Source organism: Herpailurus yagouaroundi, unplaced genomic scaffold, assembly GCF_014898765.1.
Source record: "Herpailurus yagouaroundi ecotype Mexico unplaced genomic scaffold, PumYag 252, whole genome shotgun sequence".
Taxonomy (NCBI): Eukaryota; Metazoa; Chordata; class Mammalia; order Carnivora; family Felidae; genus Herpailurus; species Herpailurus yagouaroundi.
The window spans coordinates 2,184,224-2,211,020 of NW_024412469.1; the positions used below are offsets into that span (position 1 = coordinate 2,184,224).

The following is a 26,797-nucleotide window of genomic DNA, read 5'->3' on the forward strand; positions in this document are numbered from 1 at the left end:
ATACCACATTCAGTAAAAAAGAAATTCTTGTGTGGCTTGGATATAGAGTGGATATCAGGGAATTGGAGGGAGAATTCACAATAGGGAGGGTGAATCAGATTAGGAAAGCAACTTTGTGGCCTACTAAGCACTTTGGATTTTATCCAGTAGGTTCATAATTAACATTTTAGCTAGCAGGTTCATACTTCAGACATTTATATACCACCTATACAACTTTTGTCATCACTATGTACTATTATTTACTTTATTCTTTCCCTTAAAGTGATTTTAAATAGTCACCGTGTTTTTATTTAGCCTTATTCACATAATGTCCATTAAATCACCAATTTGATGTGCTAGCTATGATATGTGTCTTTTCCTAATACAAATCACAGTAAGTGCAAAACTTTTTAAAGAAAAAAAATACACATCACCTAAAACCACCTTCTTTTTTTTTATTCTAAGTTTTTATTTAAATTCAAGTTAGTTATATATATAGTGCAGTATTGGTTTATGGGGTAGAATTTAGTGATCCATCACTTACATACAACACCCAGTGCTCATCACAACACATGTCCTCCTTAGTACTCATCTCTCATTTAGCCCATCCCCCCACCCCCCTCCCCTCCAGCAACCCTCAGTTTTTTCTCTATAGTTAAGAGTCTGTTCTATGGTTTGCTTCCCTCTCTACTAAAACCATTTTCTGTGTCGCCAAATGTTATGAGTACCACAGTTTGAAAAATACGGGTATAGATAGTGAGAAACACTGACAGCCTTATAAACATGGATGTGGCAAGATCAGATATGTATTTTAAAGACACTGACAATGAATATGATGAATTAGAGGTAAGTTTAAAGGCATGAGTCCAGGTAAAATGTAATATTATTTGAATTGGGATAATGTTTATAGGAATGAAAGGAGAAAAGTGAGTAAAGAAAAGTAAAATTCAGAACTGGAATGGATGGGATTCAGTGACTGACAGTTTTAAGAATTCAGAATGATGGAGGAGTTTATATTGACTGTAAAGTGCTAGCTTAGCTGACAACTAACTAGTGGATGGTGCTATATTAAACTGAGGTGGTAAACACCAAAAAAATCTGATTTTAGAATATGTACCCCAAGAAGTCCAGCTGGACATGTTTAATTTTTAAGTGCATTTGGGATATAACTGGAAATTAACACCTTGATAGCTATCAATTCGTGTTTAGAGTTCATAAAAACAGTTCTGGGACACAGTTAAGTTTGTGGAGTCATTGACCCAGCTGCATTTGGTTAGTTAGAATCATAGAATGGGCATAAGACTTAACTGAGAAAATGACGATGCCAAACTTTAAAGTAGGGTATAAGAAGGGGAACCAGAAAAAGAGACTGAAGAAGAACTCAAAGAGTGATCCACAAGCCATTGAAGAAGAGTTATCAGTAAGAAGAGACTGTTGACAAAATCATATTTCCAAAAAAAAAAAAAAATGAGACTGAAAACAAACCATTAGATTTGGCCATTAGGATAAGGATGTTCTGTAATTGAGCAGTTTGCATAGGGTTGTCAGAGCAGAAGTTATACTGTACTGAGCTGAATAACAATTGGGATGTAAACAAATGGAGATTGTAACTTTAGAACAGTGATTCTCAACCAGGCATAACTTTGTCCTCCAAGAGACAGTTGGCAATGTCTGGGGACATTTTTGGTTATCACAACTGAAGAAGTGCTACTGATGTCTAGCAGGTGGAGGCTAGGAATGCTAATCTATAATACAGGACAGCTCCCATCGCAAAAATATTATTTGACTTAAAATATCTAGTACCAAAGTTGAGAAATCCTGCTTTAGACAAAAACTTTAAAGTCTGGTTGTGCAGGGAAGAGAAGAAGGATGGTGACTTGTTATGGAGGAAGAATCAACATTTTCTTAGAGAGAGATTTGAGCCTAAGAGAAAAAAAATAAGCAAAGGAGAAAGAAAATAAATACAGAATAGTTCATCAAGTTAAATTTGATTGTGACACAGTTCGTGGGTTCAAGCTCAATGTCAGGCTCTGCACTGACAGCTCAGAGCCTGGAGACTGCTTCAAATTCTGTGTCTCCCTCTCTCTCTGCCCCTCCCCTCACTCGCACTCTGTCTCTTTGTCTCTCAAAAATAAATAAACAGTAAAAAAAAATGGTGATAAAAGAGAGTATATTCCAAAGTATAACTGAGGGATGAAATTTGGACAGCAGAAGGAATTTCCACCACTCCCTCTTTCCTTCTAAGATAAGGAGGAAGACAAAGAACAGGAAAAAATATGAATGTAGATAAGTGGTACATGGGGGAGTATTGTCAGTTTATGGCTGGGAAGTAGGAAGCCACATTATCATGAGAGAGGGGGAAGAACATAGAAAACAATAAAAAGAACAGACCTTAAGAAAAATGGTAAAATTTGGAGCTGTGAAAGGTGGGATTGCAAAGAGAACAAAAGAGAGATGTGTAAGTAATCCTTAAGCAGCCCTAAAGAACAAGTTGAGTTTTGAAATTACAAATATGTAAGGGAACTGACTTACATTTTCTCAGACAACACTCAACAACCCATGAGCAGTATCAGAGAAAACAGATGTTTTGAGGTTGCCAGGATACGGGCTTTCCAAAAAGGTGCATTCGCCCAACAGAGATTCTGGTGAAATATGGTTTTGACATGACTGTCCCTATCACAAGTCATGTCTTGAATGTAGTTGTATACCCCCAAATATCTAGGCTATAAAACGATTATTGATTAAAATAATCCTTTGGGGTCAGGAATAATATCTTGCTAATCACTGTTTGACAATAGTTTTAATTCCTTTTTCTTTTGTCATCTGCATAGATGATAAATAAATCAGGGATAATTGAATGATGAAGCGGATAATCTAAACTGAATTTAGAGTTAGAATGTTCTTTCACACAATACTCATTTTTGGTTCTGCATTTATTTTATTATATTTTAATTTTGCACACTCAGAACCTCAAATTCTCTTTTTTTCCTACTTTCTTCAGTGTGTCTTAATTCTTTATGGCTGATTTTATCATTTTATTATTAGTGCTTCATTTGCAAGTTTCCCATTCTCTCTAGGTTCTTTTGGGCTCCAGGTTTTATATTGCATGACCTATTAATGATATAGCTCATTTTGTGGCGAATGTTACATCCTTAAGACATTTACAAAAACACCCGATATATCTTCAGTTGTAATTAGGTCAAATAATTCTACAAAATTTCTTTTGTCGATTGATTCTATGGACTCATCATGGCTTTTAGTGCTATTTTTTTTTCCTGGCACACAGATAATTATTTCTATTACCATCCTCAAATAACAATGCTTTTCTTCTCCAGTCTTTGTCTGGAGCTGCCCATTAGCTCACTGACATCAGAGTTTCTAAAATGTTGTTTTTGTCCACAATTAATTTACGCCAGAAATTTCAGCTGAGCTGCAAGCATCTGGTTTTCAGCTCAGTTCAGCTATTTTTTAATCCAGATCTCTTATATTTTCCAATAAGCATTTTGGAAGTTCGGGTGCATTCTAGATTGTGTGGAGAGGACCCAATTTGGAGGTATAAGTTTATAAACTTACTAGAATACCGTCTTTTTTTTTAAGTGAAGATATATGTTGATTTCCTTGCTCAATGATTTTCTCCTCTTCAGTTTTATCAAACTATAACTAGATATCAGCTGATTTTATTTAAATATTTACTTGCCATATTGACTTGCAGACCTGATCTCAGTCAATATACCGTTTGAGCTTTCTTAAACAAAGAACCAGCTATTTTTATAACTCAATTATAGAAAGTTATAGAACAATAACAATTCTAAAGTTTAATTGAATAAATCTCTTCGTTCACCTTGTTAGTATAATCAATTAGATTTGACCACTATGAACATTGACTTCCTCTGATCAAGGTTACAAAATAGTTCAACAAACTAAAATTCCTATTTTTTATTGGTTTTGGAATTCAGTGATTCATCACTTACATACAACACCACACATCACAAGTGTCCTTCTTTAGTATCCATCACCCATCTAGCCCATCTCCCATCTACCTCCCTCCATCAATCCTCAGTTTGTTCTCATATCATTAAGAGTTTCTTGTGGTTTGTTTCTCTTTCTTCTCCCCCACACATGTGTTCATCTGTTTTGTTTCTGAAATTTCACATATAATGAAATTATATTGTATTTGTTTTTCTCTGATTGGCTTATTTCACTTAGTGCCATACACTCTACCTCTATCCATGTCAATGCAAATGGCAAGGTTTCATTCTTTTAAAATAATTTTAATGTTTATTTATTTTTGAGAGGGAGAGAGAGACAGAGTGTGAGCAGGGGAGGAGCAGAGAGAGGGTAACACAGAATCTCAAGCAGGCTCCAGTCTCTTAGCTGTCAGCACAGAGCCCAGTGTGGCGCCCGAACCCATGGACCACCAGATCATGACCTGAACTAAAGTTGGAGTCTTAACCAACTGAGCCACCCAGGCCTCCCAAGACTTCATTCTTCTTGATGGCTAAGTAATATTCCTTTATCTATCTATCTATCTATCTATACCACATCTTTATCCCTTCATCAGTAGATGGACATTTGGGCTCTCTGCATAGTTTGACTATTGTTGATAATGCTGCTACAAACATCAGGGTGCATGTACCTCTTCAAATATGTATTTTTGTATCCGTTGGGTAAATATCTAATAGCACAATTGCTGGATCATTGGGTAGTTCTATTTTTATTTTTTTGAGGAACCTCCATACTGTTCTCCAGAGTGGCTGCACCAGTTTTCATTCCCACTAACAGTGCAAGAGGGTTCCCCTTTCTCTACATCCTCACCAATACCTGTTGTTTCTTGTAATGTTAATTTTAGTTATTCTGAATTGTGTGAAGTGGTATCTAATCATGGTTTTGATTTGTATTTCTCTGATGATCAGTGATGTTAGGCATCTTTTCATGAGTCTTTTAGCCATCTGAATATCTTCTTTGGAAATTGTCTATGCATGTCTTCTTCTCGTTTCTTAACTGGGTTGGTTATTGGGGGGGGTTGAGTTTGCTAGGTTCTTTATAGATTTTTGATACTATCCCTTTATCCAATATGTCATTTGAAAATATCTTCTCCCATTCTGTAGGCTTCCTTTGAGTTTTGTTGATTGTTTCCTTTTCTGTCACAGACTATGAGTCCAGAGTTCTCTCTTGTCCAGAAAGAGAGTAGATGCAGAATTGAATATGAGGGAGGCTAATGTCTGGGAGGAGACAAGAGCCCCAAACAGGGGTTTCGTCTCCATATTTATTGAGCTCACAAGATATTACACACGTGGTGTATGTGAAGAAAACACAATTTTACACATGTGAATGTGGAGAAAAAAATCAGACAGTAATCAGTAAGTTCTGTGTTTAAGAAACAAAGGGTCTGGGGAACAAATGGAGTTTATGATCAAAGTATACATTGGTATCAGATGGAAAGTAATTTCCTGCAGGTGATCTAACAAGTTACTCATGATCCCATTACAATATCTGTCTAGCTAACCTCAGGTGTTTTTGTTTTGTGGTGGTGGCTTTCTGCCCTAAGCTCTTTTCTAACCAATTTATATAAGTAAAACCTAGTTCCCCATATTTTTTTTGTGCAGAAGCTTTTTCTCTTGATGAGGTTCTAATAGTTCATGTTTGCTTTTGTTTCCCTTGCCTTCTGGAATGTGTCTAATAAGAAGTTGGTACAGTCGAGGTCAAAGAGTTTGCTCTATGTTCTCCTTTAGGATTTTGATGCTTTCCTGTCACATATTTAGGTCTTTCATCCATTTTGAATTTATTTTTGTGTATGGTATAAGAAAGAGTCCAGTTTCATTCTTCTGCATGTCACCATCCAGTTTTCCCAACACCATTTGATGAAGAGACTATCTTTTTTCTATTGCATATTCTTTCCTGCTTTGTCAAAGATGAGTTGACCATGAGGGTTGATGGGGGGTGGGAGGGAGGGGAGCGTGGGTGATGGGTATTGAGGAGGGCACCTTTTGGGATGAGCACTGGGTGTTGTATGGAAACCAATTTGACAATAAATTTCACATATTGAAAAAAAAAAAGATGAGTTGACCATACAGTTGCAGGTCCATTTCTGGGTTTTCTATTCTGTTCTATTTATATATGTGTCTATTTTTATGTCAGTACCATAATGTCTTGATGATTACAGATTTGTAATATAGCTTGAAATCTAGAATCATAATACCTCCAGTTTTGTTTCTCATTTTCAGGATTTCTTTGGCTCTTCAAGGTCTTTTTTCGTTCCATACAAATTTTAGAGCTGTTTGTTTTAGCTTTCAGAAGAATCTGGTCGTATTCTGACAGGGATTGCATTAAATGTGTAGATTGCTTTGGGTAGTATAGACATCTTAACAATGTTTGTTCTTCCAATCCATGAGTATGGAATATTTTTCAATTTCTTTCTGTTCTCTTCAATCTTTCATAAGTTTTCTATAGTTTATAGAGTACAAAAATTCCCATTTTTCAATAGATTTAGCTAGGATTCCATTTATTCCTTGAAGATAGAGAAGTTTTGATAGGTAACTCTTTTTAAAATTTTTTTTGTATTTTATTTTTGAGACAGAGAGACAGAGACAGAACACAGTGGGGGAGGGGCAGAGAGAGAGGGAGACACAGAATCTGAAGCAGGCCCCAGAGCTGTCAGCACAGAGCCTGACATGGGGCTTGAACTCACAAACTGTGAGATCATGACCTGAGCCAAAGTCAGATGCTCAACCTACTGAGCCACACAGGCACCCCATATGTAACTCTTTTATTTATTTATTTATTTATTTATTTATTTATTTATTTATTTATTATTTATTTATTTTCATATGTAACTCTTTTTAACATATCTTTTGGAAGTCACCTGGGTGGTTCAGTTGGTTAAGCACTTGAATCTTGATTTCACCTAATGATCTATGGGTTTGAGCCTCACATTGGGCTCTGTGCTGACAGCGCAGAGCCTGCTTGGCATTCTGTCTCCCTTTCTCTCTGCCCCTCCCCTGCTTGTACTCTCTCTCTCTTTCTCAAAAAAAATAAATAAACATTAAAAAATTGCATCTTTTGGGATGTACCAGTCACAGTGGACATGTGATCTTTTTTGTTCACCCAAAAAAAAATCCTCATTCAGATCCATGGTAACAGTACCAAGGAATTTACTTGAATATCTATCCTGCCCTGTTCAGGGCATAAGATATTTAGGCCACTCAGCTCCGGAATTTGCTTCTAATAGATTTAAGCCGATCCTCATGTCTCTACCACTGGCTACAAGGAGATACTGGAATGAAAACTTAACTCAGTCAAGCCAATGAGATACAAAGACATATTGGCTTGGGTCTTCAGGGAAAGGTGTTTCCACTTTATTCTTAGGATCTTAATAAGAGAGAAGCTTTCTTTATGTTTCTGAATAAGGAAATACAGTGTTTGGGAATAGACACTCTGGAGACAAATTTACTGGGTTGAAATCATGGCTACTGCAGTTGTATGACTTCGGGCAAGTTATTTAATCTCTCTTTTCCTCAGTGTTTTTGTGTGTAAAATGGGAATATTAATCATTACTAGTTATAGAGTTGTTTCAGAAGACTACATGAGCTAGTACTTCTTAAGCACTGAAAACAGTGTCTGGTACATAGTAAGCACTATTACAAGAAATAAATACAGTTCTAGGAAGCTGCTTGCAGCTATCCTAGGAGCAGTCACTATCAGCAAGGGGGAAAAGGAAGGTAGAGAGAAGAGATAGTTAGGACTTCAGTGATTGCATTAACTCTGGGCTTTTCAGTTAAATGAATCATAAAGTATGTTTTTATTGATCAAACCTGTTTGAGTTAAGCTTTCTGTTACTTAAAATCTGAATATTTCTTGCAAGCAAGTGAATTGCCACCATCTTTAATTTAACAAACACTATTAAGCATCTACTAGCCTTGGGATATAAAGATAAGTAAGGATGTAGAGTCTCACATTCAACACATATTTATTGAGTTCCTATTGTGTATAAGGCAATGTGCAGTTATTCACGGCATCTTTCATGACTCTAAATAATTATAATGCAAGATGTTATAAACTCTTTTTTTTTAACCTTTTTAAATGTTTATTTATTTTTGAGACAGAGACAGACAGAGCATGAACGGGGAAGGGTCAGAGAGAGAGGGAGACACAGAATCCGAAGCAGGCTCCAGGCTGTCAGCACAGAGCCCGACGCAGGGCTCGAACTCACGGACTGTGAGATCATGACCTGAGCCAAAGTCGGAGGCTCAACTGAGCCACCCAGGCACCTCTGTTATAAACTCTTTAAGACAGACATAGGTAAGTTACCCTGGAATTCAGAGAAGTCATGTAGAGATTGGGCTATTCAGTAAGTCTTCTTGAGGCAATACTGTTTTTAGGAATCCTAAAATAAAAGCATTGGAATGCCTGGGTGGTTCATTCGGTTAAGGATCTGACTCTTGATTTCAGTTCAGGTCATGATCTCAGGGTCATAAGAGTGATATCTGTGTCAGGCTCTGCACTGGGTGTGGAATCCGCTTGAGATTCTCTCTCTCATTCTCTATCTCTGCTCCTCCTCCATTCTCTCTCTCTCTCTCTCTCTCAAAATAAACAAACAAATAAATATATAAATAAATAAATTTAAAATAATAGCATCTTTTCTAAATATTGCTCATCTATTCATTCATTCAAGGAGTATTCATTGAATACCAATGTGTGCCAGACTTTGTGCTAGGAGCCAGAGATGAAATATTGAACAAAATTAGACATGATCCTTGTTCTCATGGAGCATCAGTGGGGTGGGAGGAAGTCATTAATTAAATAATCACATAATGATACTACAAATACAACTTTGATAAGTGCTATAAAGAAAGTTCACCGAGCTCCAAGTTCAAGAGTCTGAGATAAAGAAAATGTGAAGGTCACTTATAGATTATCTGCATTTTATAAGTGAGAAAACATATAAAAATACTATATTGCTCAATATCTCTCATTTATTTGGTGTCATAGCCAGAACTGGAATCCAGTACCCTTGAAACCTTACCTACTGATTTCTCCATTATACCAAATATCATACTCATAGATGACATTATGCATTTTGATTTGAAATCATCCTAGGACAATCATGGTTCCTAGTAAAGATTTTGTTCTCAGAAGACACAGTATCTATTTCTCATGACCAATTAAAATCAACATTTTTAAGAAAATTATTTCATTAGCAGTCTTCTTTCAGTAAGGTGGCAATGCCATTATGCTAGAATAAGGTATTTTATAGCAGCATAAGAAAGGTTAAGCTCTGGGTGTGGGAGGAGATGAACATCTGTAATACATTTTCAGTACTAAATTAATGTCATTTCCAGTTGTGCTGGCCAGATTTCTTGCCTTTTTTTGACAGACTTAAAGAATGAAAACCACCCCAAATTATGTGTACTGGAGGTCACACGTGGCTTAACTGGAGTCTTTGGTTGAAGTGTCGACATGTGGCAATTTTGTAGAAACAAATGATCATTATAGGGGGCATGATAGTCAACACAAATAGGATGCAATTAGCATGTGTCACTACTGGCTTCTGGTGGAAACATCTTAATAGACAACAAATAATAAAGGTCAGTGTATTGAGACCAGCTCAGTTAATTAGTTTCTTGTTGTTTCTGGGAAAGAAAGTAAGCTATTTTAATGTTGTTTCCCCTCTTCTTTCAACAGATATCACTACTCCCCATGGGAAGAATCAAGATATTCTCTATGGTGTCTCCCTTATGTAAGGAGGACTACAGTTTTACCACTTTCTTTGCAAAATAGGTTTTGTTTTTTATTGCATTTTTCATGCTCAAGGTATCCCAAAGCAATTTACAGTAATGAGTTTCAACTCTGGATTGACAGTGGCTTGGTAGGCAATCATGTTAGCCATTACATATTCAAGGCCTAGTTTACACCAAGCCCTGAAATTAAAATCTTTCTCATCACAAGAGGCAATGTCTCTGGGTGACTTGGTTAATCCTCCTCTCTTTATCCTACCCTACCTCTCCCTCCCCTCCTCTCTGTTTTTCTTTCTTTCTCAACCCACTTGCCCAGCACAGAACACCTGCATTGACAATTTTCAGATGGATGTAAAAGGATATTATGTGTATCACTCTTACAGAGATATTTGATGATTAAAGAAACTAATTTGGAGAATGTTCGGAGCATCTTGGAAAAAAGTCAATATACAGAACCAGCTGAATGCGGCTTGAACTGGGTCTGCATGCAATTCTACCAGCAAGGCTAAGCTTCCCTCCAAGACACCTACAAATTCAATGTCTTTCCCTTTAAACACTCTATGTCTGGTACTCCTAAGTGCCCCCAGAGAACTCTGCAAATCTCCTATCATAATCTTTCATGATATTTATTGTGTTTATTTGTTTACCTGTTTATACCTCACAGTAGACTGAACTCTGTAAAAGCAGCAACCTTGTCTAACTTGTTCATTGTTGAAATAATAGTGCTTACTACATTGCCTGACCTAGAGTAGTTGCTAGTAAGTATTAATGAGAAGGAAGAGTACAGAAAAGAGGGAAGTAAGAAGAAGGGAGCAAAGGTGGATGAGAAGGAGGGAAAGGATGTAAAAAGCGTCAGGAAAGAAAGAAGAATTTTTTGCACATACTGAAATAACTTATGATTGGTCTGATTCATCGTAGCCAATCTAGAATATTTAGTTATAAAGGTAACTGGTTTACCTTCTTCCTAATGCAGAATCTCTTCTATCACAACTCTGATGAAAAGTCATTCAGTCTTTGCTCAAACTCCACAACTTGACCCAAATAGCCTTTGATATTTTTGAAAAGCTTTATTATTAGACCACACAACTTATCTCCTGCACCTTTGTATATTTGTCCCAGTTTGTGCTTCCAGCATTAGTGAAGTAATTCAACCTCTTTTTATGCATGAGATCCTTCAGATAATTGAAAGGTATTCTTTTAAAAAATCCTAGATCTACCCAGGTCACTATCTTGGTCATTGTCTCCTGGGCATCCTCCAGTTTCTCTTGAGCAATGACAGTACCTATCATTGTAAAGAATATTGTAGATGTGCCTTCATCTGACAGAACATACAGCATTGTTCTCTGCACTGATCAGGATCCTCTACTTCTGTTTATGCAACATCTATTTGTTGATTCCCTTGAAGCTTCTAGTTCTCTAACACTTCAGATTCTTTTTACATTAATTTTTGTGAATCTGTGAATTCTGTGATCTTTATTTTCAATACAGGGTGTTTTTGCTTGTTGTTGTTTTTATTTGGTTTGTATCTATTTTTTAAAAGTTCAGAACTTTGCTACTTTTACTTTATCTTGGTTACTTGAGCTTATCATTTGTGAATATTGATATTTAAAAATGTCCTGATTTGCTCATTCATTTCCTATTATTGTTATAACATGACAAGATATAAGTAAAACAAAGTGCTAGGCTCTGTGCCAGACTTCGAACATACAGAGTTAAATAAGAAAATTCTATCACAAGAAAAATTCGACATTACTAGACAAAAAATAAGAAAATAAAGTCAACGACTTATAGGGCTATATGTAAGTGCAATGCACTAAGAAAATACAAATAAAAGTATTTCAATCATCTATTCGTAAGAAAACAGAAGGCTTCCTGGAGGAAGTGACAGTTGATATGAATTTTGAAAGATGCATATGAGTTAGCTAAATGAAAAAGAACAAGAAAATTTCAGGCCAAATAAATAACATAGGCAATATCTTGGAAGCATGAAAGCAAATGACATAGTCTTTCATCTACTTTATTAGCCTTCCCTTTCATCTTTGTTTCTATCACAAATTTTAAAAACACACACCTTTTTTTATCACCATCCAAGTTTTTGATGAAATATTTAATATATGCTTATGCTGGCTTTGTATGCCATGGTATGGTAAGAAAATGATTCAGTTGGGACAACTTGACACTCACTTATAACCTGTATTTCTAGAAATTAACATCTGTTTGCCCAAAGTCTCCAAATCAGTGAAAAAGGTTTTGGCCCAAAAGAAAATATGAACTGGTTTTATTCTCCTAATATTTATGCAGCTAGTAAAGAGGAAAAAAAAAAGAAGAATATGGGACAGTTGCTCTGGCAATCTTTACCTTCCAGACACTGGGTCATCCGTTTTCTAGCGGATGGGAAAAGAATTGCCACCAGCCAGAGCTTGTCACAAACAGACCACTAAATCTAGAACTCAAGATACTATCAGATTAACTCATTTTAATTTTTTAAATGTTTATTTACTTTTGAGAGAGAGAGAAAGAGACAGAAAGTGAGTGAGGTAGGGGCAGAGAGACAGGGAGACACAGAATATGAAGTACACTCCAGGCTCTGGGCTGTCAGCAGAGAGTCCGATGTGGGGCTAGAACTCACGAACTACAAGATAATGACCTGAGCTGAAGTCAGACACTTACCGACTGAGCCACCCAAGCACCCCAAGACTGGCCCATTTTAATGAGCTAAGCAATGACTTTCACAGAGATTTAGCCTGTATTAGTTAGAGTAACATCAACACTGATGAAAGCAAAACATAACAAAATAAAATTTCAATGACGTCATACAACAAAATTTAACATACACTTGACAGTTTGATAGCAGTTCCAGTTCAATGGGCATTTCTTTACCTAATGATTCAGGGACCCAGGTCCCAAACATCTTCATGTTCCACTCAACATAATAATGAAGCTTTCAAGATTTTCATGCTTATGCTCATCAGTCATGGGATTGGAAAGAAAAGATGGAGAAAGAATATTCACTTCTTAACTCCTTTGTCCTACGAGTGAAATATATTTCTGCTCACATTCAATCAGATACAATCAGTCATGTGACCCTCTCACTGGTCGACTGTTTTCATGTTCTCTGGAAAGAAACAGCCAAGTTTTGTTGTCTTCAGTTGAAAACTTTACCAGGAGTGCCACGAGCTATATAGGGATTTAATTATTTTTATATATTTTAAACACACTCTCTTACAACCAATTCAAATACTTTATTTAAAAATCAACTGAATATCAGCCATTTATTCAGCACACTTCTTATTTCATTACCTCATAAGAAGCCATCTCTTGTAATTATTAAATTATTACCATTAGTTAGTCAATTCTCACTAATACATATTTTAAAGTATAACTTCAAAATAATTTAACAATTTTCAAGCTCATGAAAATGACTTTCTGAAAATCTAATAAACATGGAAGCATTTGTTATTGCCAGAAAGAAATAGGTTAACAAATAAAAAACAGGAATGGTATAACATTACTCTGAGATAGACAACATACACTAAGCTTTCTTCCAACACCATAATCAAACTATTTGGTAAAATTACTTAACAGGCTATGCATATACTAACTATATTATCACCTAGTGGAAAATATTCCATATTGTTAAAAAAATACCAAGAATATCCACCTTGTCAAATATTTTGCTGAAGGGAAGCAACTCTATGTATAAGCTTACCTTGATCTGCTTGACTCCTAATCCTCTTTTAATACAAACAAACAAAAAAAAGGTGTGCCGTGCCTTTGTAAGAGTAGGTTTTTAACCCATGTTGTCTCCTAGTGAGGATCAAGTTTTTGCCAAAGTGCTCAGGAATTATTTATTGCATTTCAAAGTGATTCTGGAAAGCAAGGAGCTATACCAATCTGAGATGGCCTGAAATCCATCAGCTACACAGTTGAAGACCCCTAGGGATCTCATGAAGCAGTCTTTAAAAATCCTAGTAAATTGGAACAACCATGACTTTCAGATTTCCCATTTCTCAGAGTTACTAAGGCATAGGAAGAGAAAGAAAGGAAGTTATAAGGAAGAGAGAAAAAAGGACCTCATACTAGGTATCCTAGGAGCAAGGATATGGTAGCATGTCATCAGAATTCTGCAGGTGTTTGTCTACCTAGTGGCTTCCTCAAAGGATTTATCTCTTGAGGAAAAAAATGGTTTTGTTCACATTCTGCAGCATCAGAAGAAATGCTTGTTATCTATTTGCAAAGGCATATTATAAACAGATATACCCTTAGACTTTTCCTTCTGGGAAACTACCAATAAAACTAATCTGATAGGAATTGAATAGGTATATTTCTATGGCGGCCACAAAATAGACAAAATATATAGTTCTTGATACTTTGTCAAAGAACTTCTGTGGCAACTTGTGGGAAGGTAGAGATGGCTTCTATTTCTTGGGTTATTTTAAGATGCCAGAAATATTAGGCTTATATTAAGAAAATGGAATACTCAAGGAATGTTGTCCTCTTTCAATTTTACTTTGATTACTACTCTAATCTAGAGCCCTTTGGGTATTTGCAGTTTGGATTCTTGAATTATGTGACCCAGAATTTTCCTGTCATGAATACTCCTCTGGAAATCCATGGAGGCAGAATACCTTGGTTTGAGTCCTCCTGACTCTTTCATTGATTCTCACTGGGACACACCATTTGATAATTAACTTTATTGAACCTCAGCTATCAACTGCAAAACAGAGATGATGATATTGATCTACCTTACAGGGCTATACAAAACTTAAATAAGATAAACTATTAGAAAATGCATAAGGTGTTAACTTTAGGAGTATCTCCAGAAATGGAGAAATCTTACTTTTTCCATGTAATGTTCAGGTAAGAAGAAAGGCAGAAAGCCTTCCCTCTGAAAGCAAAGGCCAGTGTACAGTTACAGTTAGGATAATCCCATACTTAATTTCTTTAGAAAGGATTCTTGTCTTTTATGTTTGTAATTATTACTGTTGGTCCTCCAAAAACAGATGCAAATTAGATCAATGACTAGAATTTGGAGCCTGGTGGTATGGAAAAGCATAAATGACACAATGGCTTGTGTCCGGCAGCTGTCATTTCTGAACTGATACATTGTTATCAGTGCTGGAAAAAAACACTTGACATCTACTGACACTGATTAAAGCTGATTTTCCCCTGAAATGCTCTCTCACATCTATTGCACAGTAATGAGTCATGCCCAATGTCAGCCTTTCACTTTCTGACTAAGTACACATCCTTGGATAGGCTCCAGCCGGGCTGACATCTGAAATATAATGAACAATGCCATTCTAAATTGCCAATAAATGTAAAAGTAAATGTGTGAAGAGCCATATGGAACTTGCTATTGTGCTGGATGCTACAATACATTGTTGAGCATTATTTAGCAGTGGGAACTGTGTACAGTAACGGATGGGTGACATAATTCTCAGTGTGAAGGCACCTTGAGCAAAAAAGGCAACTTCTGAAATAATAATCATATAAAAATGTCCACGTGCACTTCCAGACCATAGGAAAACTCTGCCAGCTTCTGTGATATATAGCCTATGCAGGATGAGAAGATTTCTAGGTAGCTAGCTGCCTTTTGAGTCAAGTTATCTGCCATCCCCGCAGTTTCTTCTCTGGGCCAGCCACTAGGCTAAACACTTGTGAAGCAGTTTCTGCTCTCAAGAATCCCATTCTGCAGAGAAGAAGACAAACTTAAACACATTATTACAATAGAATACAAGAAGTACATTGTCTGAGAAGTGTCCATGGTGCAATGAAAGTGAAGAGAAAACAGCTGTTTAATGAGGTGCTATGAGAGGAGGAAAAGGAAGAGATTGACAAAGGAAACAATAATCAAAGACTTTGGATATGGAATATTTCATAGGGGAAGACTAGGGGAAGCGGTTTTTTGGCAGAAAGCATATAATATGTAGACGCAAGGTGGGGTGAAATATGGCCTCTGTGCATGGCAGCCAGCAGTCTGGATGGCTGCAGCTTGGGAGCCCACGGGGAAGAGATGAAAACTGAGACAGAGCAGGAGCCAGATTACAAACATATTTGAGAGCTAAAGGTAATATATAGTAAATTTAACAGAATTTTGAGATGTTTCCAAAAATTATCAAGCACGTAGTAATGTTGGTTAGCCCATAAAAATGCACCTTGCAGATCTCACATTGTCTAGTGAGACTTTTCACTTTTTTAGGTGTATAATGTGTCACTGGAGCCTCCTAGTTCCCAGAGACCCAGTGATGTTCTCTTGGCAAGAATATTCCTACTTTTCTTCTGACACAGAAGCCCATAGGATGAGTGATTTGGTAGAACTTCATCAAGAAGAGTAAGGTAATGTCCATCAATCAGGAGACTGGTTAAATATTTCAGGGTACTTTTAAAATGTAGTACTCATTGCAGTTAAAATGGATGAGGTAGTTCTTTACACATTGACTTGAAAAGATGATCAAAACATGTTGCTAAGTTAAAAAATAGATTTAAAAGATGTGTACAAAGTATTGTAGGAAACACACCACAATATTACTATGACTCTTCTAAGGAGTATGCCTGAGTAAGATGGAGATTTTATTTTTGACTTTATATATTTTTGCTTTGCTTATTTGTGTTACAATGAGCTTATATTATTTTACAATTTTCACACTCCCCCTCCTCCCAAAACACAAGAGAACACAGTATAGAAAGAGAAGCGAAAAGGTAAAGGTGCGATATTCACACACACACACACACACACACACACACACACACAAACCCTTCTGCTTGGAATTCTTTTGATGAGATGACTCCAAACAACCACTCAACAAACTCCGTGGCTAATGATTTTTTTATTGACTTGATTTAATGTATGGTTAAATTAATCCAACTGCCTGGTTGTTTTGGATCCAGAGAAATAAAGCCCATGTTTCTTTTACCCCATGGATTTATTTTCTTTAGGCCCAGCTAGGTCCGCTAGTAATTTTTCCTGTAATAAAACTGTATTGACATAAGACCTCTCATTTTTCAAATTACATTTTAAAAATTTAAGGAAATTGAGGTGAGGCTGGAGGATAGATTCTGATGCCTTATGAATTAAAGTGTTAAAGGTAGGATGGGGAAGATTTCCTGAGTGCTATGAGTTAAATCCCTTCACAAGTATTCTTCAAATTAAGCCTGCTAGCAAACTTTGGTGTATGTATGTTAGTCTCTGTTTTAACAATAAAGAGGGGTTAAGTAATAAATTAGGATGACACCTAGTAAGTGACAGATGTTTTGGGATTTTAAAATAGGTCTATGTAGACAAAAACAGGCATACATTTCATCAAGATGAAAACTGGTTCTAAAGAAATTCATCATAAGTATCAACCCAAGATATCTCAGTAGTCAAAATAACTTAGCAAGGAGAAGGATGCCCATGGAAATAAAATAAACAAGCTACAAAGGGTATGTCCAATCCCATTATGTGCTGAAATCTGTTCCTCCTTCACATCTTGGCTTTTTTTAGGTACAACATAAAATAATGTCTTGAACTGAATTAGAATGGACTGTTTACACACAAATATTAGTATTTTGGTCATGGATTTTTAGGACAAGCCTCTCTACCTCCCAGAAGCTCTTAGTCATCTTCAGGCTGCATCCTTGGGGAGCTACATTCGATGACCCTAAGTCTGCTTCTCTGATTCTGTTGTTCCATTTGTCTCTTCTTAATAGTTGAAGCCAATTTGGATTTGAAATGGCTGGGTTCACTGCAGAGATTAAAGAATAATTTTGTTTACTCTTAATTCAAATGAACCCTGGAGCCTCATTAGTTATTTCAGTCCTAAGGCTTTGCTCCAGGAAAGAAACAGGAGATTGTTTTCAGACTCTGAAAACTATAAAGCACAGATCTGGTGTCCTCCCATCCTTTCAATTCTCTTCCTTTTCTTCAACCATCAATAAACAAGACAGGCTCAAAAGTACTGTTAGTGGTTACAAGATTCAATTAGAGTGAGGGAATTTCTTGGGAAGAAGGGATTTGAATTACTTGGAAGAAAAGGAGGGTTGAAGACCCTTAGGATCCTGGAAACAATAGCTGTGGACTGTCCAGAATAAGTTTTTAAAAGTGACATTGTGGGGGCATTATGTGGCCAGACTAATAATAATAGAGATTAATGAGATTCTTAACCTCTTGGGCTTCTGGAAGAATGACACCAAGCATGTTATGGATAATTGGCATGGACGTGCAGGGAATGGTGCTTCACCAAAAGGAATTTGTGGTCTTACCTATAGTTAAATTCCCTTGAAAATCTTTTTGAAGAATGCCACCTTGAAACCCTCTCCTATTCCTTTTTCCTTCAGTACTTAGGTATGTGTGGAATTATCTCCAGCATTGGAACTAACTGGAGTGTCTTTACTTGAGTGTCACGTGAAGATGTTGGCTTCATTTGGCATCCATATTGCAAGAGAAACACATCCCATAGTATACTATATTTGCTCTTCATGTAAGGAGATGCTCTCACTCTGAGAACAGACAGGAAGTGAAACTCACTAAAGGAATAACTGATGCCTCTTCTGGAGCACAGCTTATTGAGTGTAATAACTCACAGAACTGCCCCTGAGATTTAATATTTTAAAAAAAACATTATTGTAGGGGCACCTGGGTGACTCACTCAATTGAATGTCTGACTCCTGATTTTGGCTCAAGTCATGATCCAGGGTTGTAGGATCAAGCCCCACATTGGGCTTCATGCTGAACATGGAGTCTGTTTAAGACTCTTTTCTCTCTCTCCCTTTGTCCCTCCCCAGCTCACGTGAGCACGTGGGTGCTCTCTCTTTCTCTCCTTCAGAATAAAAACATTAAAAAAATAAGAAAGCATATTACTATGAAAAATGTAAAACATACACAAGAGTAGAAAAGGGAATATAAGAAACCTTTATCACTCTGCTAAAACAATCACCAGCTGCCTGACAATGCTATGTAAGTTGATATCCTTATATTTTTCTTTGGATAACTATATGCAGGTGAATTTTTAAAATTTAAATTTGTGAGTGGCATACATTCATCAGCCTGCATTTTAATCATTGGAAAAAAAACTACGCTGTGATCATATTTGAAGCTCAATCCTTTGGCCCCAGGTCATACCAATTTTAGTAACATTTATAGATTTTCTACACTTATGTAATATCTTGAAACTGGAGGTAGGGAGGAACCCAAGCTGAATTTCCTCAGATGCTAAGAATATAAAAAGACCATATGTAAAGGGATCCCCCGACAATTATCTTTAAATAAAGGGGAAAATCTTTGTAGCAGGCTGATTTCCCCCCTCTCTCCTCACACTGTTTACTCCATTCTCTGTCACTAAAAGGAGTGCAAAGAAGAAGGCTTTATCTTTTCTTTTTCTCTCTATAAGCCTAATTTGAAAGGTGGATTTTGAGCTCATGTCCTTAGTGTCCAGATGGACACTAAGATTATGACCCAGATCAGTCTTTTCTCTTTTTAAATTTATCCTAACCCTCTCATCAACCTAAAGCCACTGACAAAAAAAATGTTTAAGTAGCTGTTAATATAGTGTATAGAAAATATTTTATAAAATACTGGCAGTACAAGAATTTGAATTTGATAACCCTTTTAGTATTCCTATGTGTTCTATTTTGAATAGTCAGTGAGCTTTCCTGTTGCTTTGTCAGGATATATTTTGTCCTTTAGAAATTGGATTCCATTCATCTCTATGCTACACTTTTATAATTTGACTCTGGGATTTTTCTAAAAATGGTTAAATGTATGTTTTACAATATTGAAGTTCTGTGAATGGTTTTAACTATATTTCCTAGGCTAAGACAGGATAAGGATTCTTTACCAGGGGAATATTATCACTTCAAACTGATGTCTTTAAGTGAGCAGGCAAGAAAATAATAATAATAAAGAGGAAATGCACCAAAGTATTCATAGGCAATGCTTCTAAAAAACATAACCACTTCACCATTGCTCAACATGTAACTTGCAAGATGTCATAGAGATCAATATTACTGGACTGAAAACTCATGAAAAATGGAGATATCTTAGTTCAATCATCCATGTGTTCATTATATGCAAAAAGGAAAACAACCTTTATAACCACATGCCTGAGACCTTAAGCATTTACTGAAATGGAACAGAAACAGCAAGGCCCAGGGCCTCCAGAGCAGTTGGATTAGAATGGGAAAATTTTCTCATTGAGATACTATAGGTAAGCCATCAAAATGGCAAGGTTTGAATGGAATAATGCACATCATCAGGAAAGTAAAGCAAAAAATCCCCCAAAACATAGCACATGTAACCACAATATACGCAAATGTATTTATTTATAAATCTTAAATGGCACCCTATAAATTATGCACTATGAAACGAATTTAAAAGGATAACATAAATAAAAATATAAATTAGAACATTTACATTTTCTTCCCAATGAGCATGTTGAACAACACCCTGGAAGAATGTACCTTACCTTGCTGTTCCTTGTTGTAAAGAATTCTTTCATGCTCAAAAACAGCACTCCCTCTGGTTTTCTAGATAGTTCCATTATTAACCATATCATTTGATCAAGGAAGTATTGAAATCTATGGCTCAAAAGTTTTGCAACGGATAGAAGTTTAGGCTACTATATTACCTTCATGAATTTGTTTTTCCAGGTAAAATTAGCCCTCTGAATAAAGTAGAAACATCTCAGATGTGTGTATTTCAAATAGTCTCAGTCAAAAAGGACAGCTTTTAGGGCCTGGGGTTCCTGGGTGGCTTCTGGACCTTTGCTGTCATAAAAAAGGATGTAAATGAAGGATAGAAAGCCCATGTGTTGAAGCTTGTCTTACCTGGGCTCTGTTTTTCTTCCCCTCAGTGCAGCTACCATGATTTCCCTGCATGCTGTGGGCATCATTTCTAGAAAAAAGCCAATATTGCTTTAAGGAGTTCCTGATTCCTCACATCATAGCCCTTTGCCTTCACCTTCCCCAAACCACCACAGAACTTCTTAAAGGCTCTATGTTCTGCCTTCTCTCCAGGTTCAAGTGGACACTAAGTGACATAGAAGGATTAAAGTATCTCATGCTTTCCATTCTTTAAAGAGATGGTTGCATTTTTAGTTCCCTTCTTTCAAAAGGAACTGGAATGTTTGAATTTGAAATATTGTAATAGATGGTATAATTTTAGTTCACTGCTTTTTTCCCATCAGGTTAAAAATATCTTTCAAATAATATTCTTCTCATTGGATTTTCTTAGTCTCAGATTGTCTCAAACCGAAATTTGGAGGCTTTTATTAGTTGATAGTAGCTCCTTACTATTAATCATGCTCTTTGATATATACTAAATTTGACTTGATTTATTGAGAGATTGATACCAATGACCTTAGAATGAATAAAAATCATAATCATATTTAATACTGATGCCTGGTTATCATGCTAGCTGCATATTAATAACCTGATGGATTTGATGATGCATTTTAAGGTGAAATATTACAGATTTTTCTTTTGTTTGTCTGATTCTATGTTTTCTCATGTGTCCATTCTATTTCATTTTCTTTAAGACAGAGGTTTCTCTAATTTATTCCTAAAAACACACCTCTTATCTTTTTTATTGAAGTATGCAGGTAGCTATGCATAGTAAACCATATTTCTCATTAATTTTCAAACTTTGCTTTCTGAGTGAAGAGGTTTGGAGTCCATGATGGGATAGGACTTCATTAAAATCCTGGTTTTTATTCTCAAATTTAAATTTTCAAATGCTTTTCAGCTACATCTCAGTTATGTCTATTAAATCTGATACTTCTTTTCACCCTTAATAGTGCTGAGATATTTATTATACTTATATAAAGTATACGAAAACTGGAGACACTCCACGGTATTGAAAACTGGGAATTCTGACCCAATATGCATGATGAGTCTTAGATTTGACCTGGCTTATTTGGAAAGCTCCTATGTCAGCAAAATTTGTCTGCCAAGTGAGAACAAGAGCCTGGCATTGTTTTCAGAGGAATTCAGCCTGTTTTCAGAATGTGAAAACATTCTCATCTAGAGGCTAGAGATTTTAATGACTAAGGTATTTGCCCAAAGATAAATGAATTGAGTGCAATGGAGAAGGAAGTTGTGTAAATATTTTAGATTTGCAACATCCTGTATTTATCTGTTAAATTTTTATTGTTACTTGTCACCCTCATAAAAGCACTGCATTTTATTCATTTGAAATTAAAATCATAGTGGCTGTCTCTAGTAAAAAGAGATTGAGTGAGATGGGCACCTAGTAGGTCTTAGAGATTGAGCTCACAATATCCATTCAGCTCTCAAAAGCCAATCATGGGATCAGAGTCACCTTGTTAATGATTGGTTTAGAAATAGAAAAATGATCTATTCTTGGTCAATGAGACATGAAGGAGACCATTACGAGAGGGCCTCAGAAATATTTTCTTGCTTTTAAGTAGTAAACATGGAGGAAGACACTTCTTTTCTACTTGCCCTGGACATTGTAGTATCTGCACACAATGGCCAGAATCACTGGAGCCCGCTTGCTGTCAGCCTGAGGTTGAAGCACACATAGAAATGAAGGAAGAGCTAAGGTGTTGGAGAAGCAGAGACCAAGTTTTCACACCCCCCTTCTGATGCTATTCTATCTCAAGGTTTGCAATGTGAGCTATTCATTTTTGTTCTATTTAAGCTGGGGTTAATTTTCTGTTCCTTGCAAATGTGAAAACATCTCTGATTCAAATAGATCCAAGATCTTGATCCTCAATTAACTGTCTACTATTACCTGTAACTATCAATGGAGAGATGCAAAAAGAAAAGAAGGCCAGGTAGATGTATGCTAGATAATCTAAAGAGAAGTATATGGCAGATTCTTTTTGTCCAGACAAGGAGCATACATAAACAGCCTCATTTTCCTATACATCAGTAGTTCTTATGTGTGTTCTAAAGACCCTTGGCAGTCTGGTAATACCAACAGACCACTTTAAGATAAATATTTTTAAATTATTTTTTAAAAAGCATGTAACCACAAATATTATATTGCAATAGCTATCAAAATATGTTTAAAAAAACTAAATTTGTGGTGTATATTACACGTGCTTCTTCATCAATGTTTTTTTATGAAAGACTTATTGCCAAGTCACATAGCTACTATAATTTCAAAGTAGTAAATAAAAATATTTCAAGATATCTGCAAATATTAAGTGATATAAAAAATCAACATTTCCTGGTGCGCCTGGGTGGCTCAGTTGGTTGGGCGGCCAACTTCAGCTCAGGTCATGATCTCGCGGTCCGTGAGTTCGAGCCCCGCGTTGGGCTCTGTGCTGACCGCTCAGAGCCTGGAGCCTGTTTCCGATTCTGTGTCTCCCTCTCTCTCTGACCCTCCCCCATTCATGCTCTGTCTCTCTCTCTCTCAAAAATAAATAAACGTTAAAAAAAAAATCAACATTTCCTATTTTATCATGGTCACAGTTTTTGTTAATACTTCTGTGGATTATTACCTTCAGTTCATAACTGAAGAAAATACTTAATTTTAGTTACAGTTAGTGAAATAATAATATACTGATTTTATTATCCAATTTATAAGCCCTCTAAATTCTATCCAAGGGTAACTTGTTTAGGAACCCTGTTCTTACCTTTAAAAAAAATATTCTAATCCACTTTGAAGACAGACTTTTTTGTTTTGCTAATTGGGCCCACATACATAACATTAAAACCACAGATGTGTATACATGTATCAAATATAAATTAGGATTGCTACCACCTCAACTCTTGGACATTTATGTTCAAAAACCTTCTAGCTACTTTTTTCTTATGATGTTAGTTGGGGATTTTCTAGACATTTACCAAAAAAAAAAAAAAAAAAAGAGTTTTGTTGTTATTCGTGGAGAAAATTCCAATTTTTCAAAACTATTTTTCTTTCTGTATAATCTAATATTGGAAAGTTACATGAGTATTGCTTGGAAATAAGCTCTTTGACTAGGTGTTATTGCTAATCTTGGCTAGAACAACAACAACAATAAAAAGGTGAAATTTGTTATCTGCTAAAATGCCTATCCTGACAATCATGATTTCCATTTTATTGGTCCAAACCTCAAATGTAATTCTCTAAAAATCATTTGCAGTTTCACTCTGCATCAACTTAAAAATCTAGACAGTGAGAAAACATATTTTATGATTTTGTAGAGTTTTCTCACAAAGCTCTATATTTAATTTAAAAATAGGGGCGCCTGGGTGGCGCAGTCGGTTAAGCGTCCGACTTCAGCCAGGTCACGATCTCGCGGTCCAGGAGTTCGAGCCCCGCGTCAGGCTCTGGGCTGATGGCTCAGAGCCTGGAGCCTGTTTCCGATTCTGTGTCTCCCTCTCTCTCTGCCCCTCCCCCGTTCATGCGCTGTCTCTCTCTGTCCCAAAAATAAATAAACGTTGGAAAAAAAAAATAAAAAGAAAAAATAATTTAATACTAGATAGATATCCCCTACCCTCATTCCAAACTCCCATTGAGAAAGCATTTCACTTGGGTTTTGTCCTTCAGCATATCCCAGTAAACTTTGCAAAATGTTCGCATCTTTTCATTTCAAATAGATTTGATGTACAAAAAGTGGTGGCTTCTTTTCATTGAGTAGATAAATTAGTGGAACTATGGAAAAAAATATGAGTGACAGGGTCTAGAGGGCCTGGAGGGCAAATATATATATAATATATACATATAATCATATACATATATATGATATATACATATATGTATATATCATATATATGTATATATCTCTCCATATATATGTGTGTGTGTATATATATATATATATATACACTTGGCAAATATAAATATGTATTTGGCATATACATACATACATATATATGGCAAATATATGTTATTATATTATATTTGTATTATAGTATAGTGTAGTATAGTATAGTATTGTATTATACTGATGTGGATAGTTAGAACGATAGATAAGCAAATTGCCCTTGAGCAATGTTGTGATGTAGCAGTGCTTCAAGCACCCACCCTTTATAAAAGTAGATGTATTTTTAACAATAAGATTCATTTGCAATGAGCAGTTTGATGTTTCAATGTTGTCCATCAGTGTAACTTTTCTATTAATTGAACTCTCATTGTTAGTGGAAGCTGTAAGAAACTACTGGAGGATAGTCTCCTTGGGGTTTTTATTTGATCAAGTCTTCATCATTTCCTGAAATGGCTAAGCCTCATTAATAGCTACTACTCCTTTCAAAAGAAGCTGCCCTGTTTCTTCACCTGGAGCTTATCAGACTTCGATAATGAATGATGTGGAGGAAACTGCTAGGCATTAGCATTAGAGTCATCATTAGAGACAAGATTATATCGTTAAAAATTATTATAGCCAGAATGAAGATCAGGATAACAGAGGAATATAAGAGGTAACAGACTCGCTTGAAAGAAACATAAAAAATTGGGTGAAATGGAAGCCTTAAAGTTTTCAACTTCTCAAAAGACTGAATTCAATTGATTCCTTTTTTTTTTTTTTTTTTTTTTTTTTTTTAGGTTAAGGTTGATACCATACTCAAGATCTGCTTTGAGGATGAAGCCATGAAATTCAATTCTATTTATCAAGTATTTATTCATTTGTGTATTTATTTATTTATTTATTTATTTAAAAAACATTTTTTTTCAACGTTTTTATTTATTTTTGGGACAGAGAGAGACAGAGCATGAACGGGGGAGGGGCAGAGAGAGAGGGAGACACAGAATCGGAAAAGGCTCCAGGCTCTGAGCCATCAGCCCAGAGCCTGACGCAGGGCTGGAACTCACGGACCGCGAGATCGTGACCTGGCTGAAGTCGGACGCTTAACCGACTGCGCCACCCAGGCGCCCCATGTGTATTTATTTTTCAAGTAATTTTTGTTATAAAAACAATATGTGGTAGAACTTCCTCAATCTAATAAAGGGCATCTAGGAAAAAGAAACCCACAGTTAACATTGCATTTAATGGTAAGAAAATGAATGTTTTCCTCTTAAGATTATGAGCAAGACACTCTTGCCACTTCTATTAAATATTGTACTGCAAGTTCTAGCCAGTGCAGGAAGACATAAAAAGGATACAAAAGGCATCCAGATTGGAAATGAAGCAAAGCTATCTCTATTCACAGATAACATGATTTTTTATATAAAAAATCCTAAGGAATCCACTAAAAAAACTATTACAACTAATACACAAATTTGGCAAGTTTGCACAATGTAAGAGCAATATACAAAAATCAATTGTATTTCTATACAATGGCAATAAATCTCTGAAAGTAAAATTAAGAAAATAATTTCATTTATAATACATAAAAGTATAAAACATAAAAATATAAATCCTGAACTCTGAAAATTATAAAATATTGTTAATAAAATAAAAAAAAAATTAAATAAATGGAAAGGTATCTCATGTTCATGGATTAGAAGATTTAATATTGTTAAGATAGAAATATTCCTCAATTTTATCTACCATTTCAGTGCGATCCTAGCATGACTTTTTATAGAAATCAACAAGATGATCATAAATTTATATTTAAATGCAAGGGACCAGGGTGCCTGGGTGGCTCAGTTTGTTGAGCATTAGACTCTTGATTTTGGCTCAAGTCATGCTCCTAGGGTTGTGGGATCAAGTCTTGCATCGGGTTCCATGCTGATTCTCTCTCTGTCTCTTTTTCTCTCTCCCTCTGTCCCTCTCCCCCATTCATGCATGCTCTCCTTCTCTTTAAAATTAAAAAAAAAAAAAAAAATTAAAGGGACCAAGAATGGCCAAACAATCTTTATAAGGAACAAAGTGGAATCACATTTCTCAATTTTAAAATTTACTACAAAGCTGTAGTAATAAAGACATAGTGGCATTAGCATAAAGATAGACATTTAGATAAATTGGATAGAATTTGGAGTCCAAATATAAAACTGCTTGTGGTCAATTGATTTAAAAAATGCTGCCAAGATTATTAAATTAAAAAAAAGTCTTTCCAACAAATGGTTCTGAGCTGGATATCCATATGCAAAAGAATGCAATTGGACCTTACCACACACAAAAATTAACTTAAAATGGATCACAGACCTACCAAGGCCTAAAACTATAAAACTCTAAAAAAAAAAAAAAAAAAAAAAAAAAAAAAAAAAAAAAAAA

General features: G+C 35.8%; 1 long non-coding RNA gene across 3 annotated transcripts in view; it reads right to left on the minus strand.

Annotated features, from left to right (window-relative positions):
• Window positions 1–26,797, minus strand: part of LOC121020829 (uncharacterized) — a 47,066-nt gene that overhangs the window by 18,771 nt on the left and 1,498 nt on the right. For 2 of the 3 annotated variants that reach the window (XR_005786307.1, XR_005786309.1), the window contains exon 2: window positions 20,520–20,586. This is a non-coding gene — a long non-coding RNA (uncharacterized LOC121020829). Of the gene's footprint in view, window positions 1–16,524; window positions 17,441–20,519; window positions 20,587–26,797 lie in introns of those variants that run through there. The other variant, XR_005786308.1, reaches the window with a different exon arrangement.